The following is a 17,803-nucleotide window of genomic DNA, read 5'->3' on the forward strand; positions in this document are numbered from 1 at the left end:
TGCTGCCATGATCAGACATGTTGCAAAGGAAGAACACCTAGCTCCCATCCAAGCAGCAGTTCACACTGCAATAACCAGTGTGATGGCATGCTTTAAGTGTGGCCAGGCAGGCCACGTGGCAGTAAACTGCCCCCAGTCAGGACACCCCTGCAACCCATATGCCCCACTACCAGGAAAGAGAGAGAGACCACCGAGCAACCCGACATCACCTGAGAAGCTCGCACCATCAAAATCAAAGCAGCAACGGTATCTCTGTGTGATCTTGTTTCTAGGGTTAGCAGGTGGAGGACAGGCAGACACAAAACATTACCCTCACCAGCCATTCAGGTGGGTTCTACGCCATCTCTCAGGTGAGGGGGTCATCAAAGAAATTGTTACAGCCGACACCCCATCTTTCGAGTTCAGGCTAAAAGACATTTTTCCCTCGCATACAGGGCACCCCAAATTTGAGGAGACGACATTATTTCAGACCTACTGGTGCCCTGCTTCCAACCCAGGAAAAAATTACTGTAATTACCCAGGGTATGGATATTGTGGATATTGGGGGTGTGAAACTATTGTGACAAGCAATAGATGGAAACCACAACAGCCTGATAAGTTGCTGCAAATTAGGTATACTCCCCACGGCTGTCTCGAACCAAAATTTGATATGGATGGGTACGTGATTTTGCCCCAAGGCAGGAAACAGCACACCTGCACAGGCTTTATAATGACAATCCTGCAGCCGACCCATGATGGCTGGGCCACGGGCAAAGTGTGGACAGTGTTTATTTATCTCTCTCGCCGCATCTGGGCGAACATACAAATTATCAGATTCCCACCTCCAATATCCCAATCAGTCGGACCCAATCCGATTCTAGCAATGAGTAGACCCAGGAAGGGGATCGCAGCTAACAGCAGTTCTAGCCACAAAACACAGATGCTAAAACTAACCTCCTCCCCATCCGATCTCTTAGCCAAACCAACCCTCTCCAATCCATTCTTAAGCGTGTTAAATGCTACCTTCTTATCGTTAAACCAGTCCAACCCGAACCTCACAGAGTCATGCTGGTTATGCTATGATGCACAACCGCCTTTTTCCGAAGGTGTTGCCCTCGATCTCCTATTCATCTTCTCAAAGTCAGACAATCCACGCCAATGCAGATGGGACACTCCCTGGCAAGGCATTACCCTAAGTCAGGTTACGGGCCAAGGCAAATGCTTTGGCAATGCAACCTTGGCAAAGCAGATGGGCAACGTCTGCCGGGAATACGTCAAACTTAAGGGAGGGAAGTTCCAGTGTGTGATCCCAGCTGCATCGGGAATGTGGGTCTGTCAACGATCCGGGGTAAGCCCATGCGTACTCCTTGACAAATTCGATCATTCTACTGACTTTTGTGTCCAAGTTTTAATTGTCTCCAGAATCCTGTATCGCCAGGAAGAAGAGGTGTACCGCTTGTTCGAGGAACCTGACCGGCTCCACAAACGAGAAGTGATAACAGGCATCACCATCGCAATGCTCCTTGGTTTAGGAACTACCGGTGCTGCCACAGGCATCTCGGCCCTTGCAACACAACATCAAGGACTGACACAACTGCAGATGACTGTCGACGAGGACTTGCAGAGGATTGAGAAATCCATTTCTTCCCTAGAAAAATCCCTTTCCTCGCTCTCAGAGGTTGTCCTCCAAAACAGGTGAGGACTGGACCTTTTGTTCATGCAGCAAGGAGGCCTGCGTGCTGCCTTGAAAGAGGAATGCTGCTTTTATGCGGATCACACCTGAGTCGCTAGAGACTCCATGGCTGAACTGAGAAACCGACTAAACCTAAGAAAAATGGACAGAGAAGCTCAACAGGGCTGGTTCGAGTAGTGGTTCAACCAGTGCCCATGGCTCACCACCCTGATTTCTACCCTAATAGGCCCACTCGCTATAATCTTACTAACCCTAATCTTCAGGCCTTGCATATTAAACAAACTGGTGCTATTCGTTACAAAGTGTTTAGAAACGCTTAACATTATGTTTGTCGAGCGCCGACAATTACTTTAAGGCGTGCCAGTTACTAACACACTTACAATTTTATACTAATTTTACTAACCCATGAAATTTTGTAACCTCTACATTTTATAATTTTATAAGATTTTTACTAATCGTGAGGGAGGGGGGAAACGTGGAGAGTTAGGGATGTGTGTGCGGAAGAAATCGGGCTGTACGGTCAGTCAGGACATCCCCCCCACCCTGCAGTCAGACCTTTGCTCCGTACCTGGCCGCACCCAGCCGGACGTGAGCAGAAGGAAATGACACTGACTGCCCAAGCTATAAAAACCCTTGTGACCCCTCAATAAACGCCATTTGTTGTCCACCACGTTGGTGTCAGGAGCATATGGACCGAGTGACCCTGGGGTTACGGCCACCGTGCCGGACTAAGAACCAGGTCGTCACGCCTTGAGAAGGCAACAAGGGGGAAAGAATAGTATTTGTTCAGGGGTACACAAAATCGAGCCAGGCAGCAAGCGAGAACCATTGTTTTCATGGCCCAGTGCCTGCACCTGTGCTTGCTCTGAGCAGCTTTCCTCCCTGCCTTCTGCACACCTCCCCCAAGTTGGGAGGGTTTCAGTCACAGTCCCTGGAAGAAGGTGAGAGGGGGCCTTCTCACACAGGGGTTTCATGTCTCGGGTCTTTGATGAAGAGGCCTACATCTCTACTTGTCTATCACGATGGTTGAGAACAGGCTAGAGGGGTCTTCTCTTGGAGGAGGGACCATGCTAAAGCTCAAACCAGCCAGGCCAGGAGGCGGGGAGAAATTCCAGGACCATTGTTCAGGAAAAAGGGCAGGGTGTTCCTTCGAGTTCAGTGTCGCATATAGCAAACAACACCTCTGGAAACAGTGAGCTAAGAGGCACATGATTTTCCCTCCCCCCCCCCCCCCCCACTGGTTCAGCAGTTTTTAATTTTTCGGTGGTCTCTCTTCAGGGCAACTGTGAGGCAAAAATGAAGGATATTTTGGACAGACTCTCACATGGCCTCAGGCCCAGGGCCAGCAGCCATGGCCAAAGTGCTGCAGGAGTTGGCTCTGTCAGGGCTGTCTTGCAGCTGCTGCCCATCCCTGTGCAGCCCAGGCTGTCCCTGCCCTGCACCTCTGTCCCTGCAGGCTGTCAGCATCCCCCGGCTGCCCCACCTGGCTGGGCCCTTCCTTTGCTGACAGCTCTGCCTCCTGCCTGCCTCTGCCTGCCCACACAGAGCCTTGGGCTGCTCCAGGCTACTGCTGGGGACGTGTTGCACCACAGCCCTGCCCTGGCAGGGAAATTCCTTTCTCCTGGTGTCCACTCTGCACCTCCCCAGCTGCTCTTGGTGCTATTATGTCTTCTTCAGGCTCATTCCCACTATGAAGAAAAGCTCCAGCCCCTCTGAAACCACCCTTCCATCCCTCCCAGGCTACTCCTGTTCTGTCCTCAGTCTCTACACCACTGAGCCCAGAGCCTGCAGACTCCCCCTGCTGGTTTTGTGGTAAGGCCTCCAAAACCCCATCCTGGGAGGTTTTTGGAAAAAAAAAATAAGGTCTGTGAAAATGGAAAAATTGTGGTCAAAGTTATTTTCTCCCAAATCTTGCCATGACAGAAAAAGGGTCAATATCTTTAAACTGAATGAAGGTGGATTTACATTTGTTAGAAGGAAGAAATATTCTACAATTATGAAAGTGGCATCAAACTGCAGCTGTTTTTCTAGAGAATTGGATGCCCTATCCCAGGGATTGTCCAAGAGTGGGAGCTTTGTGCAGCCTGACTCAGTGAAACTCTCCCCACCCCAAGAACAGAATTCCTGTGCTGGGTGCCCTCACAAGGCTTCTGGCCAGAATGTCTGCTGAGGGCAGCCAGGCTGCTGCAGGGGAAGTGACCTCACAGCCATCACCATGGCAGCCCTGTGCCCTGGGCCTGGCTCTCCCCTTTCCTTTGCCCCTGCCTTGACTCTGCTGCCATGAAGAGTTTTGTCATTAATATCTTGTCCCCAAGCTGCTGGGGCCATTGGCTTCCCAGTCAGGCTCCTGAAGCAGAAGTGGCTTTTCAAGCCCAGCCAGGAATGAGCCCTGAGGCAGCAGCTCTGCAGTGGTGGCCACCAGGCCGGGCTGCCAAGGGAGGCTTCTGGCCATGGCCTGCAAGCAGCTGCTGCTGCCAAGGTGCCTTTGGTGCCTCAGGCTCTCCCTGGCACAGCTCCCAGCACGGTGCTCTGCCCTTGTGCCCGAGCCCTTCCCTGTGCTGGAGTGGCCTGAGTCTTTTCCTGCAGCGGGACCTGCCCTGCTCATGGCACAGGAAAGGCAGCTCCTGCTGGAGCAGGAGGCTCTGCCTGCAGTGTGCTCCAACAACTCCGGCAAGGCCCTGTTGACTTCAAAATTTCTTCCCAGGGAAGAATATTCTAATTGTTAGAGCTCCAGTGCTGTGGAGGAAATAACTCTGATCAAGATCTTTCTATCTAAGCGTGATCAGAATCAATCCGAGCTGTATTTCTAGAAATCTGTCTGGTATACCATCATTAATCCTGTGGGACAAGTTCAGTTCCCCCTGTCCGATCTTTTGCACCTTTGTCAATGTCTGGGGCTGGGATTGGATCCAGCCACTCCCCTTCTCCTCTCTGAGATGGAAGTAAAGAAGTCTAGGGGTTCTGGAGGGTTTTATGGGTTCTATGGTGGCTGCTGTGTGCCATTTCTCCATCCCATGACTCAGCAGGAGTTTCTCCAAGGAAGAAACAAAGCTTTTGCCTGAAGCTCCCACTCTGCCCATGACAGGAACCCCTGTGAGTGTCTGGGACATCCTGGGTCTTTGGCAGCTTGGGGACTCCTGGGATGTCACTGTGCAGCCCCTGTGAGTGCCTGTGACAGATCGGTGCCTTTGCAGCCCAAGGTCCCCTGGGATGTCACCATGGAATGGCTGAGACTGCCTCTGACCACAGGGCTCTTTACCACCCCCAGAAAACCCTGGGAGGTGCCCATGGAGCCCCTGTCTCTGCGTGGGACATTGCAGCTCTTGAACAGCCTGGAGACTCTTGGAATGTCCCCATGTGTTGCTATAGGACATGAAAGAACACAAGTGCACACCGCTCTTCTCATGGTGAAAAAAAAAGGAAGTTTATTTTCTAACTCCAACATTTATAGTTTCCCAAGAGTGACAGTGGATTGCCACCTCTCCAATGACACTGGACAAACCAAGAGTCCATCAACTTTCTCCTCCTCCATAAAGGAATGCAAAACAATGTGTTATTTACAGCAAGTGTGTAAGAAAGTTCGCTACAAGAACGTCAATATCTTATAAAATCTTAAAAATTCAGGGCGCCTCCCATGGAATCCCGCTGAGTGCCTGTGGCAACTCAGTTCCTTAGCAGGCACCCATCACCAGAACCCATTGCTCTGGACAGTTTCTAGGGCAACCCTTCCCAGCCCCCTGTTGCTCTGGACAGTTTCCATGACAACCATCACCAGCCCCCTGTTGCTATGGTCAGTTTCCATGGCAACCATCACCAGCCCCCTGTTGCTATGCTCAGTCCCTTGGCAGCTCCATGGAGACCCCATGCCAGGGGTGGTTGCCTTGGACACCAGCTCAGGCCTGCAGCCATAGCCCGTTGCCATGGCAACCATTGGCAGCCCCATCCCCAGGCTCATGGGATCCCAGAACCACAGAATTGGCTGAGCTGGGAGGGACCCGTCAGGATCCTCCAGTCCAACTGCTGGCCCTGCACAGGACACCCCAACAATGCCAGCCTGGGCCTGGCAGCGCTGTCCAAATGCTGCTGGAGCTCAGAGAGCCCTGGAGCTGGGACCCTTCCCTGGGGAGCCTGGGTAGGGCCCCAGCAGCCTCTGGGCAAAAACCTTTTCCTGACATCCAACCTGATCCTGCCCCGACTCAGCTGCAGCTGTTCCCTCCACTCCTGTCCCTGGGCACCAGAGGGAAAAGGCTCCCACAGCACCAGCCAGGGACCCGCTCCCAAGGCTGTTGCCATGGCCACCAGGGCTGGGACCAGCTGGGATGCTCAGTTTCCAGGGGCCGGGGTTCAGAAATGGGATTCCCCAATTTCCTGCTCCCGCTAAAACCGTGCTGCCGCTCGCTGACCTCCCGCGTCCCATGGAATGCACAAAAGGAAAAAATCCCACCCTGGGATAGGAACAATTTATTGGGAACAGCACCCAGATAAGGAACAAACAGGAACAGCAACAACACTGGTAACAGAAGGGATCAGAAAAACTATTTAGAGGGAAAACTACAACCCCACTGACTGTCTCTTTCCAGCCACATATTCACTCCTGCCTGGAAAGGACACCCTTCTCTCAAGGGGAGAGAGTCCCTTTCCTGCCTCTGGCATTGACCTGAAGCAGGAGTGAAAATAATGGCATGGCATTAGCCAGACCCTTACGTTCTTCAATCCCTCATCATGTCGTTGGCAGGGGCAGGAAAAGGGAAAGGAGTCTTGCCAGTAAGGATCACAGGGAATGTGGAGCACCAGCGTTCTTCCCAACGTGGGTTCTCCCATGGGGGATGAAGCTGGAGCTGTGCACAAAGCTCTTCCTGCAGTTAGGGCATTTGCAGGGCTTCCCTTACTGGTGCCTCCGTTGGTGTTTGGTCAAGGCAGAGCTCTGGGTGAAGCTCTTCCCACACTGGGGACACTCACAGGGCCTCTCCCCGGTGTGGATGCGTTGATGGATGATGAGGTGGGAGTTTTGCTTGAAGCCCTTCCCACAGTCAGGGCAGCAGAAGGATTCTGTGTGAATCCTCTGGTGCAGGATGAGATGGGAGCTGATCCGAAACCTCTTCTGACACTTGGAACACTCATGGGGCCGTTCCCCGGTGTGGATGTGTTGGTGGGTAACAAGCTCAGGGCTGCACCTGAAGCCCTTCCCACATTCCCCACACTCGTAGGGCCATTGCCCGGTGTGGATCATCTGGTGGCGGATCAGGATGCTGCTCTGGCTGAAGCTCTTCCCACACTCCAAGCACTTGTAGGGCTTCTCCCCATCGTGAAGCTGCTCATGCACCACCAGCTCCGAGCCCTGGCTGAAGCTCTGTCCACCTTCCTGGCCCAGGGTGGGTCTTTCCTCTCAGAGCAACCCGGGCTGGGTTTGGTGCCACTCGTCCTGTGGGACCTCTGGGACTTCTCCTCCCCATTGCATTCATGCGCAGTGGAGCTGCTCAAAGTGGCCTCTTCCACCAGGTTCTGCTCTGGAGATTTGTCCTTCCAGGTCTCCATGCTCAGCTTCTTGTCTGGGGGAGGAAGGACAAAGAAAGGATGAGATGTGCCTCTTTGCCAGAGGGAAGGGGAAGGAGATGTCCCCAGTGCTTCCCCGGCAGACAGCATTGGCAGTGGGGTTGTCCTGCAGCCTTGGTTCCATGAGATTCCATTGTATCACGTGGTGTCCTTGGTTCCATGAGGCCCTGCTGGATCACAGTAGAGCCTTTGTGCCGTTCGTTTCCATGGTGCCACAATGGTCTCCAGCATTCCATGAGGCCATGCAGCAAAAGAGTGGACCCTTGAATCCATGTTTCCATTCCATCACAATGGCCTCTTGCATTCCATGAGGCCATACTGTAAAATGGTGGACCCTTGGTTCCACAAGTTCCCATTCCATCAGGATGATCTCTTGCATTCCATGAGGCCCTGCTGTGTCACTAAGGGGCCTTTGTTCCATGTGTTCCCATTGGGACACAATGGTCTCCAGCACTCCATGAGGCTGAGCCATGAAAATCTGGGCACTTGGTTCCATGAGATTCCACCACAGTGTCACCATGGTCTCCTGGGTCCTGCAACAATTCACACTTGGTTCCATGAGATTCCACCATGGTGTCACCATGGCCTCCTGGGTCCTGTCACAATTCACACTTGGTTCCATGAGATTCCACCATGGTGTCACCATGGCCTCCTGGGTCCTGTCACAATTCACACTTGGTTCCATGAGATTCCACGGTGTCACCCACTTGATCTCCTTTACCCTTCAGTTCCATTTTAAAAGTCACAATTACAACACTTCATTAGCATACTCACATTTGCATAAAGCTGTGTCCCAGTTTTACAACCATGTGTGGCCTCAGCGCCTGCATCAGTTCCTCCTGTGGTGCTCGTCAGTCTTCTGGTGGTCTTTTGATGAAGGCTTCTATCATCCTTCTCACACTGGAACTTTTTACCTGGATTATCAGCCCATGCCTGGTGCTCCTTGTTCTTCAGTCTAACCTGGTTTGAGCTGATTTTGCCCTTTGCAAGTTCTGTTCAAACTTGCTCTCTTGCTCTTGGTGCGTTTGTTGTGTCGCTTGCTCTGCTCTCTCGCTTTCTCTGCTGTCTCACTGGCTTTGCCTGCATGTGAAAAATGCATGTATTTTATGATTGGCTTTTCGCAAATATTCAAATGAATATTATATGTGTTGTGTTAGAAAGTAATGCTGTATTAATTCTCTTAAGTACTGTGTTAAATATAGTTTTAGGTTATAAAAAATGTTAAAATAGAAACTATGCTATGTAGGATTCTTTTTTTAAAGAAAGGACTCACAGTGAGATAGCAGCCACCGGACACCTAAATCGTTCAGAGAAAAAGAATTTGTTGCTCTCTTATGAAAAGAAATGAACTTCTTCCCACCTCGAAGGCACTGTTAGGATTCAGAGGAAGGTGGTGACAATGACCAGACAGAATCCTGTGTTTGAATGGAATTTATGTGTCGTGGATGAGGTGTATGAATATGCAACAGGCTATTGCTTTTAAGGGTTAATCCTTTGTTAACATGGGTCCTCTTTCAGGCTCATGCTGCCCAGAAAAAGGTACCCGGACATCCGTAACTCTTTGTCTCTATTGTCTCATATTGTCCTAATTCAAATTGTCAAAATTGTTATCACTCTAATTATATTACTATTTTTATAACCATTTTATTACTATTTAACTTGTAAAATTTTAAAAACAATTGATTGGCATTTTTCACACTGGCAAAGGGATTTTTCAGAAAACATCACAGTGACACTGTCCCAGCTGCATGATCTGCTTCCCATCAGCCCTGAGCCCAGCCTGGTGCTGAACAAAGGGGCTGGGCTGGGGTCATCCCCTGATGGGGGCTGTGCACCCCCTTTTCCCCCTCCCCAAATTCCCTCTGGGGAGCAGGAGCTGGGGCAGGAGCCCTGTGGGGAGGGACAAAGGGGTGACACCGGCATGGGGGGACACACACAGCCCCTGGGGACCCCCCCTCACCTTCTGTTGCAGCACCAGGAGGATGAACCCCAACATGGAGCCACAGAGCCCTGGCAGCATCTTGGCGGGTAGGGTCTGGTGGTTGCTTTGGGGGGATCACATCTGCCCTAAAACCCCTCCCAGACCCCTCAAACCACCCCACAGCTCCTGGCCAGGACTCCCCCAAAGCTCTCCCTCTGTGGTGGTGTTTGAGAGTCCCCAGGACGAGGGAAGAGATGAGAATCTTGACTCCATGTTTCAGAAGGCTGATTTATTATTTTATGATATATAGGATAAGAAAATGATATATTAAAACTACACTAAAGAAAGAGAAAGGAGACATCAGAAGGCTAGCAAAGAAAGTAATAAAATCTTGTGACTGCTCAGAGTCCTGACACAGCTGGACCTATGATTGGTCATTAATTATAAACAACCACGTGAGACCAATCAAAGATGCACCTGTTGGTAAACCATCTCCAGATCACATTCCACAGCCATCAGAGAGTTATTGTTTACATTTCTTTTCTGAGGCTTCTCAGGTCCTCAGGAGAAAAATCCTAGCGAAAGGATTTTTTAGGAAATATGTCCGTGACACTCCCTGCAATGTAAATGGCCCTAAGAGCCACCAAAGCCCATTCCCATCTCCCCCAAAATCCACCCAAATTCTCTCCAAGCCACACAGCCTGGCCAGGACCTCAAAGCCCCCTCACAGTGTGCCACAAAAGCCCCCCAAATTCCCTCCCAGCACCACAAACACCCCAAGAGCCACAGAAGCCTCTCCCCGTTCCCCCAGGACCCTCCAAACCCCCTCCCACCCCCCCCATGGCGCTGACCAGAAGAGGTTGGTGGGCAGGAACATCCCCAGCCAGGGGCAGCCCAGGCACTTCAGCAGAGATTTGGGCACTTTGGGGGGACACCCCAAACGGGGAGACCCAGGCCAGGGACTGGGACAAAACCAGAATTCCTGGAGAGCAGACGGGCTCAGGGGGACAAACTCTGCCAGCACAGCTACGAGACTGTGGCCCCATCTGCCTGGCTCCATGGCCCTACAACAGCCACATCCTCCTGGATATTCCTCTGAACCCCCAATTCACTTCCAAATCCCAGTGAAGTGGTGCAGCTTTAGATCTCTTTGTTTAATTTCTTTATTTTTACCTGAGTTCTGAGTGTTTTGATGGGATAAAGATGGAAATTATTTAAGTTGGAAAAGACCTGCAAGGATCATCCAGCTATGCTCAATGCCACCAGAAGAAATGATTGGACAGAGCAGAATTTTTAGGGTGCAAAGGTATGTTGGCGGTTCCTTTTGTTCCTTTTTACTTAGAGAATTGCTAGGAAACACTAACAACTGGATACTTAAGAAAACAAAAGATGTGATCAAGCTTAGGGAGGAGGGCACCTGGCTGCACTTCTCTTATCTGGGAGTTTCTCCTGAGCCCAGCCCAGAGCTGCTTCTCCAGCTGTGGGTTAGAAATTTAAGTCGGGGTAGAAAGCAATTTTAGATTTAGCTGAAGTCTGCTGTTTAATCTCCTGTAGTCTGTTAACTTGTGTGATCCCAAAAAAGCCTGCAGAGGAAACAAAGGAGATTCAAGGCTACCTAGAAAGGAATGCAAACACCCAAGCTGAAGAGAGATAAGGAGAGTGGGCCGCCCGCACCGACCCTGGGGCTGAAGCAGATGGAAAAACTGAATCTGGGTTACAACTACATGACTAAACAACTGGCAGGCTCATAGAATTTATAAGACAGTTTAATACATGTGTGCCAGGAAAATGAATCCACAAACATCAGAGGTTTATGTCCAGAAAGGAGACAGAGGAGTCCTTTGACTTTATTTTAATAAAGGGAGAGACCATGGGGCATTTCCCTGGGGTCTCTCAAAATTTTGGAGGATGCAGCCTCCTTTTTATCCCAATTTCCCTTCTCTCTTTCACCATTTCTGAGGTACATGAGAGGTACAGACTTCCCAAAATGCCTGATACCAAAGATTTCCCTCTAAAGTATCACACCCCCCTTTGAATTTTTAAATCTTATGGAATTTAGGGGTTTCCCCAATTGTTTCTTTCATCTTTTAATGTCCAATTTCATTTATCAGCAAACCTACAGTTTATTTGTAAAAGCAAATATCTTTTTCCATTCATCAATGATTAGAATTCTTCCCATTGTTTCTTTTATCTCTCAGTGCTGGTTTTATCTAGCAGCAGACCCACAGCTGGTTTGAAAAGACAAATCCCACATTCCTCTCATATGCATATGCAACAAGTTAAGAGGTAAAATAGCCTTGGTAATTTTCGGGGGTGCCCATGTCCTTAGGGCAGTACTGAAATCAATCATACTGGCTTTACAGCTTCTACAAATTGTGGGGTTTTTCTGCAAATCAGGGTGAGCCTCTGCTTGTGAGACTGCACTGGGACGTTTATGTGTAAAAATGCATGTATTTTATGATTGGCTTTTCGCAAATATTCAAATGAATATTATATGTGTTGTGTTAGAAAGTAATGCTGTATTAATTCTCTTAAGTACTTTGTTAAATATAGTTTTAGGTTATAAAAAATGTTAAAATAGAAACTATGCTATGTAGGATTCTTTTTTTAAAGAAAGGACTCACAGTGAGATAGCAGCCACAGGACAACTAAATCGTTCAGAGAAAAAGAATTTGTTGATTTATTGCCTGCTTATCAGAAAAAACTACCTTCTTCCTGCCTCGAAGGCGCTTTTAGGATTCAGAGGAAGAAGCTGACACTGACCAGAGAGAATCCGGTCTTTGAATGCAATTTATGCATCATGTATGAAGTGTATGAATATGTAAGAGGCGGCTGTTTTTAATGGTTAATCCTTTGTTAACGGGTGTCCTTTTTTGGGTTCGTGCTACCCAGAAAATTTACCTGGACATCCGTAACTCTTTGTCTCTATTGTCTCATATTGTACTAATTCAAATTGTCAAAATTGTTATTACTCTAATTGTGTTACTATTTTTTATAACCATTTTATTACTATTAAACTTTTAAAATTTTAAAAACAAGTGATTGGCGTTTTTCTCACTTATTAACACCCACCTCACTGAGAGAGGCACCCTTCCCCCTCTGCCTGGGACCCTGAGCTTGGCTCTCCCTGCCCTGCAGCCACTGTTATAGATACATATTATAATAGTGGCTTTTCACAAATGTAAAAATGGATTTTATATCTGTGGTGTTAAAATAACTTTGCTATATCATTTCTATTTCTGTTGTTAATTAAGTTTAGACATAGTAGTGTAATAGCCGATATAATTCTGCTTGTGCTAAAATGCCTGCTTTGGTTGGGATAACACCCAATTGAGAGGAACAGCAGATTTGTCTTTACAAACCAGCTGTGGGTCTGCTGCTAGATAAAACTAGCTCTGGGAGATGAAAGAAACAATGGGAAAGATTCCACTAATTAATGGGAAAAGATATTTGCCTTTATAAATAACAAAAAAATTTAGGTTTGCTGATAAATGAAATTGGACATTGAAAGATGAAAGAAACAATGGGGGAAACCCCTAAATTCCATAAGAATTAAAAATTAAAAGGGAGGGTTATACATTAGAGGGAAATCTTTGGTATCAGGTGTTTCACGAAGTCTGTGCTTCTCAAGTACCTCAGCCAGTGGGGAAAGAGAGAAGGGAAATGTGGCAGGGAAATTGGGATAAAAAGGAGGCTGCATCCTCCAAAATTTTGAGAGACCCCAGGGGAATGCCCCATGGCCTCTCCCTTTATTTGAATAAGTCAAAGGACTCCTCTGTCTCCTTTCTGGACATAAATCTCTGATGTTTGTGGATTAATTTTCCTAACACAATGAACACAGGATGAGGACACCTGTACAGATCTGCCAACTGTCAGCAACCACTGTCTGAAGGCAGTGTGGTCTGGACCCAAAACTGAAGATGATGATAAAAAAAGGACTAAAACCATAAGCCAGGAATACTCATGCTCTAAAAAGGCAGATCCAAGGACAAGATAGGCTAAGGAGTTCTCGGAACGTGTAAACTGGTTAGGGGAAATGTTTACTATGCATGAGGGTCTATGAATATGCAAAAGGTTGGTGTAAGGGAAAAGGTATTTAAGGGGTATCCCCAACTGAGTGCCAAGATGCACCTGGCTGTAATAACCTTTGCTCTATGGTCCTTGTTTCCAATCGTCCTTTTTAAAATTTTCACAGGAGATTGAATGTGTTTTTCACACCCCACACCCCCTGCCTGCTGATACATCTTGCCAGCCCAGCTTGGTGCTGCCCAAGCCCTGCTGGGGCAATGGGATCGGCTACCCCTGTGGGTTTGTGCAGCAAAGCCTCTGTCAGTGCTGTAGTTGTTGTTGTTCTTTGTTTGCTTTATTATACACACCAGTAAATAACTGTTATTCCTATTCCCATATCTTTGCCTGAGAGCCCCTTAATTTCATTATTCTAATAATTCAGAGGGACAGGGTTTACATTTTCCATTCCAAGGAGGGCTTCCTTAGCAGACACCTTAGCAGACACCTGTCTTTCAAACCACGACAAGGTAAAAACTCAGCTCTTCCCAAGGGGTTTCCAATATGGAGCTGAGACCCAATGGATGTTCCTGCCCCAGCGTTGAGTCAGGTGCCTACTGGGATCCAGGATGATGTGCAGACCACCAGCCAGGCTTCTTCCCAACTTAGATTATTGGGAAGGTGGATCAGCAGGGCTTTTCTAACTTGGATTATTGGGAATGTGGGTCACCAGGGCTCTCTGCAATGAGGGTTCTCTGATGGGGGAGGAAGTTGGGGCAGTGCATGAAGTTCCTCCTGCAGCTGGGGCAATTGCAGGGCTTCCCTTAGCGGTGCCTCCGGCTGGTGTTGATTCAAGACTGAGCTGAACCTCTTCCCACACTCCGGGCACTCATGGGGCCTCTCCCCACTGTGGATGCACCAGTGCCTGGTGAGGTGGAAGTTGTGCTTGAAGCCCTTCCTGCAGTCGGGGCAGCAGAAGGGCCTCTCCTCAGTGTGAATCTGCTGGTGGGTGAGGAGAAGGGAGCTGCTTGGAAATGATTTCCCACACTTGGAACACTCATAGGGCCTCTCCCCTGAGTGGATCTTCTGGTGGGAAGTCAAGTGGGAGCTCTGGAGGAAGTTCTGGCCACATTCCCAACACTCGTAGGGCTGCTCCCCGGTGTGGATGCGACGGTGGATGGTGAGCTGGGGGCTGTCTCTGAAGCCCTTCCCACACTCAGGACACTCGTAGGGCTTCTCCCCAGTGTGGATCATCTGGTGGCGGAGCAGGCGGGACCTCCAGCTGAATCCCTTCCCACACTCCAAGCACTTGTGGGGCTTCTCCCCATCATCGAGCTGCTCATGGAGCACCAGCCCTGAGCTCTGGCTGAAGCTCTGTCCACCTTCCTGGCTCAGGCTGGCTCTTTCCTCCTCAGAGCACCCTGGGCTGGGTTTGCAGCCCCTCCTCCTGGGAGATATGTGGGGATTTTCCTCCCCATCAGATTCCTGCACTGCGGAGTCACTCAAAACAGTCTCTGCCACCAGGTTCTGCCACGGGGATTTGTCCTCTCTGCTCTCCATGCTCAGCTCATGCTCTGGGGAAGGAAGGACAAGGAGAGGATGGGATTTGCCTCCATGCCAGAGGGAAGGACATCCTCCCAGTGTGTGCCCGGCAGGACGGCATCAGCAGCAGGATTGTCCTGCAGCCAGGGGCCGTGGTGGGCTGGGAGATGGAGCAGGAGAGAGTGGGAAAGGGGCACTGACTTCCTCCTCAGCTGCTTGGGGGTTCCAGGGCATCTTCCTCTTCCTCACATCCTCCTCCATCTGGCCAAGATTTGGGAAAGGGAAATCCTGCTTAGCAAGGAAAACAAGGGATGAGCATATTGGGTTTGAAGGTCCCCCTGCCCAAGTCCATGTCTAGATGTCAGCGTCATGTGTCCATAAAAATCTGCTCTAAAAAAGCCTCCCAGGAGTTCCCCATCTCTGGTCTCTCAGTTTTGGGGTTCTGGGATTCCTCCCTGTCCAGGATGCTCGGTGTCCCAGCAATCCCAAAAGCTCCTCTCTATTCTGTCTCCCCATTAAGGCATGCTGGGGGTTTTGAGGGTCCCTTCTCCCCTCATTCTCTGCTCTGACCTGCAGCGGCTCCAAGGAGTCCCCCCTGCCCCTCTCCAGGCTCTTGAGGCTCCCGCCAATGGTGGCGCTCCCCCCTCTCTGGGCTTCCCACTTGGGGCTCCTGGGGGACACAGGGCTCTGCTGTCCCCACAAGAGCCTTTTCTGCTCAGCATCTTCATTCTCCAAACATCTCCCCAGAAAAATCCAAGGGACCCCCCAGGATATCTGTGCCAAGCTCCTCCTCCCCAGTCACGATCCCATGGGTGGGGGCTGCGAATTCAGAGAGGGTTGGGTGGTGCTGAGGCACCTGAACCTGTACTATATCCTAAAGGAGTGGGCAAGGGAACAGCAGGGCTGGGGACAAGCCATAAGGAAGGACTACCACAGCCACATTCCTGGATTCACTCCTCCACCAAGGTGCTTCCAGCCTGGAGGAGATATCCCACAGGAGAGCAGCTCCATGACACTCCCCCAACACCTGCCCTGCTCCAGGGCTGAATCCAGAGCCTCTTCTGCCTGGCTGAGAGCACAGAGGGAGCTGCAGGACCTCTCAGCTCTCCCTGGATCCTTGTCTTCTTCAGGTGAGCAACCTCAGCTCTCCCAGCCTGGCTCCAGATCAGAGGGGCACCAGCTCTTAGAGCATCTCTGGTGCCTCCTCTGGACTGGATCTAGCAGCTCCAGCTCCTTCCTGTGCTGGGCCCCAGGGCTGGGGCAGCTCTGCAGGTGGGGACTCAGCTGAGTGGGGCAGAGGAGCAGAATCCCCCCCTTCTCTGCTGCCCACATGGGGGCTCAGTCCAGGCTCAGGGAGGCTTTCAGGGCTGGGGCTTCCTTCTGCTTTCCTCGATCTGCCTTTGTCCCTCCTCTTCCTCCCACTCCTCCTCTTCCATCCCTCCTTCTCCTCCTCTTCCTCCTCCCCCAGCAGCAGCCACACCCTCGGTGCCCCGTTCCCGCAGCCCTTGCAGCCCACGGCAGGAGCGGGGATGGAGCCGGGACAGGTCAGGATTGGCACCCTCGGGCCTCATACTGGAGGCTCCTGGGGTCAGCTGAGGAGGAAGTCAGTGCCCCTTTCCCACTCTCTCCTGCTCCATCTCCCAGCCCACCACTGCCCCTGGCTGCAGGACAATACTGCTGCTGATGCTGTCCTGCCGGGGACACATTGGGAGGATGCCCTTCCCTCTGGCATGGAGGCAAATCCCATCCTCTTGTTGCCCTTCCTCCCCCAGACCAGGAGCTGAGGATGGAGACCAGGGAGGATAAATCCCCATGGCAGCAGAACCTTGTGGAAGACAAGTTGGGAAGAAGCCTGGCTGGTGGTCTGCACATCATCCTGGATCCCAGTAGGCACCTGACTCAACGCTGGGGCAGGAACATCCATTGGGTCTCAGCTCCATATTGGAAACCCCTTGGGAAGAGCTGAGTTTTTACCTTGTCGTGGTTTGAAAGACAGGTGTCTGCTAAGGTGTCTGCTAAGGAAGCCCTCCTTGGAATGGAAAATGTAAACCCTGTCCCTCTGAATTATTAGAATAATGAAATTAAGGGGCTCTCAGGCAAAGATATGGGAATAGGAATAACAGTTATTTACTGGTGTGTATAATAAAGCAAACAAAGAACAACAACAACTACAGCACTGACAGAGGCTTTGCTGCACAAACCCACAGGGGTAGCCGATCCCATTGCCCCAGCAGGGCTTGGGCAGCACCAAGCTGGGCTGGCAAGATGTATCAGCAGGCAGGGGGTGTGGGGTGTGAAAAACACATTCAATCTCCTGTGAAAATTTTAAAAAGGACGATTGGAAACAAGGACCATAGAGCAAAGGTTATTACAGCCAGGTGCATCTTGGCACTCAGTTGGGGATACCCCTTAAATACCTTTTCCCTTACACCAACCTTTTGCATATTCATAGACCCTCATGCATAGTAAACATTTCCCCTAACCAGTTTACACGTTCCGAGAACTCCTTAGCCTATCTTGTCCTTGGATCTGCCTTTTTAGAGCATGAGTATTCCTGGCTTATGGTTTTAGTCCTTTTTTTATCATCATCTTCAGTTTTGGGTCCAGACCACACTGCCTTCAGACAGTGGTTGCTGACAGTTGGCAGATCTGTACAGGTGTCCTCATCCTGTGTTCATTGTGTTAGGAAAATTAATCCACAAACATCAGAGATTTATGTCCAGAAAGGAGACAGAGGAGTCCTTTGACTTATTCAAATAAAGGGAGAGGCCATGGGGCATTCCCCTGGGGTCTCTCAAAATTTTGGAGGATGCAGCCTCCTTTTTATCCCAATTTCCCTGCCACATTTCCCTTCTCTCTTTCCCCACTGGCTGAGGTACTTGAGAAGCACAGACTTCGTGAAACACCTGATACCAAAGATTTCCCTCTAATGTATAACCCTCCCTTTTAATTTTTAATTCTTATGGAATTTAGGGGTTTCCCCCATTGTTTCTTTCATCTTTCAATGTCCAATTTCATTTATCAGCAAACCTAAAGTTTATATGTAAAGGCAAATATCTTTTCCCATTAATTAGTGGAATCTTTCCCATTGTTTCTTTCATCTCCCAGAG

General features: G+C 49.9%; 1 pseudogene; it reads right to left on the bottom strand.

The window, feature by feature from the left end:
* The window catches only part of LOC131570464 (zinc finger protein 420-like), a 332,388-nt pseudogene extending 317,434 nt beyond the window's left edge, over positions 1-14,954 (bottom strand).
* Between the last annotated feature and the right edge of the window lie 2,849 nt (positions 14,955-17,803).

Source organism: Ammospiza caudacuta, chromosome 35 (genome assembly GCF_027887145.1).
Source record: "Ammospiza caudacuta isolate bAmmCau1 chromosome 35, bAmmCau1.pri, whole genome shotgun sequence".
Lineage (NCBI taxonomy): Eukaryota > Metazoa > Chordata > Aves > Passeriformes > Passerellidae > Ammospiza > Ammospiza caudacuta.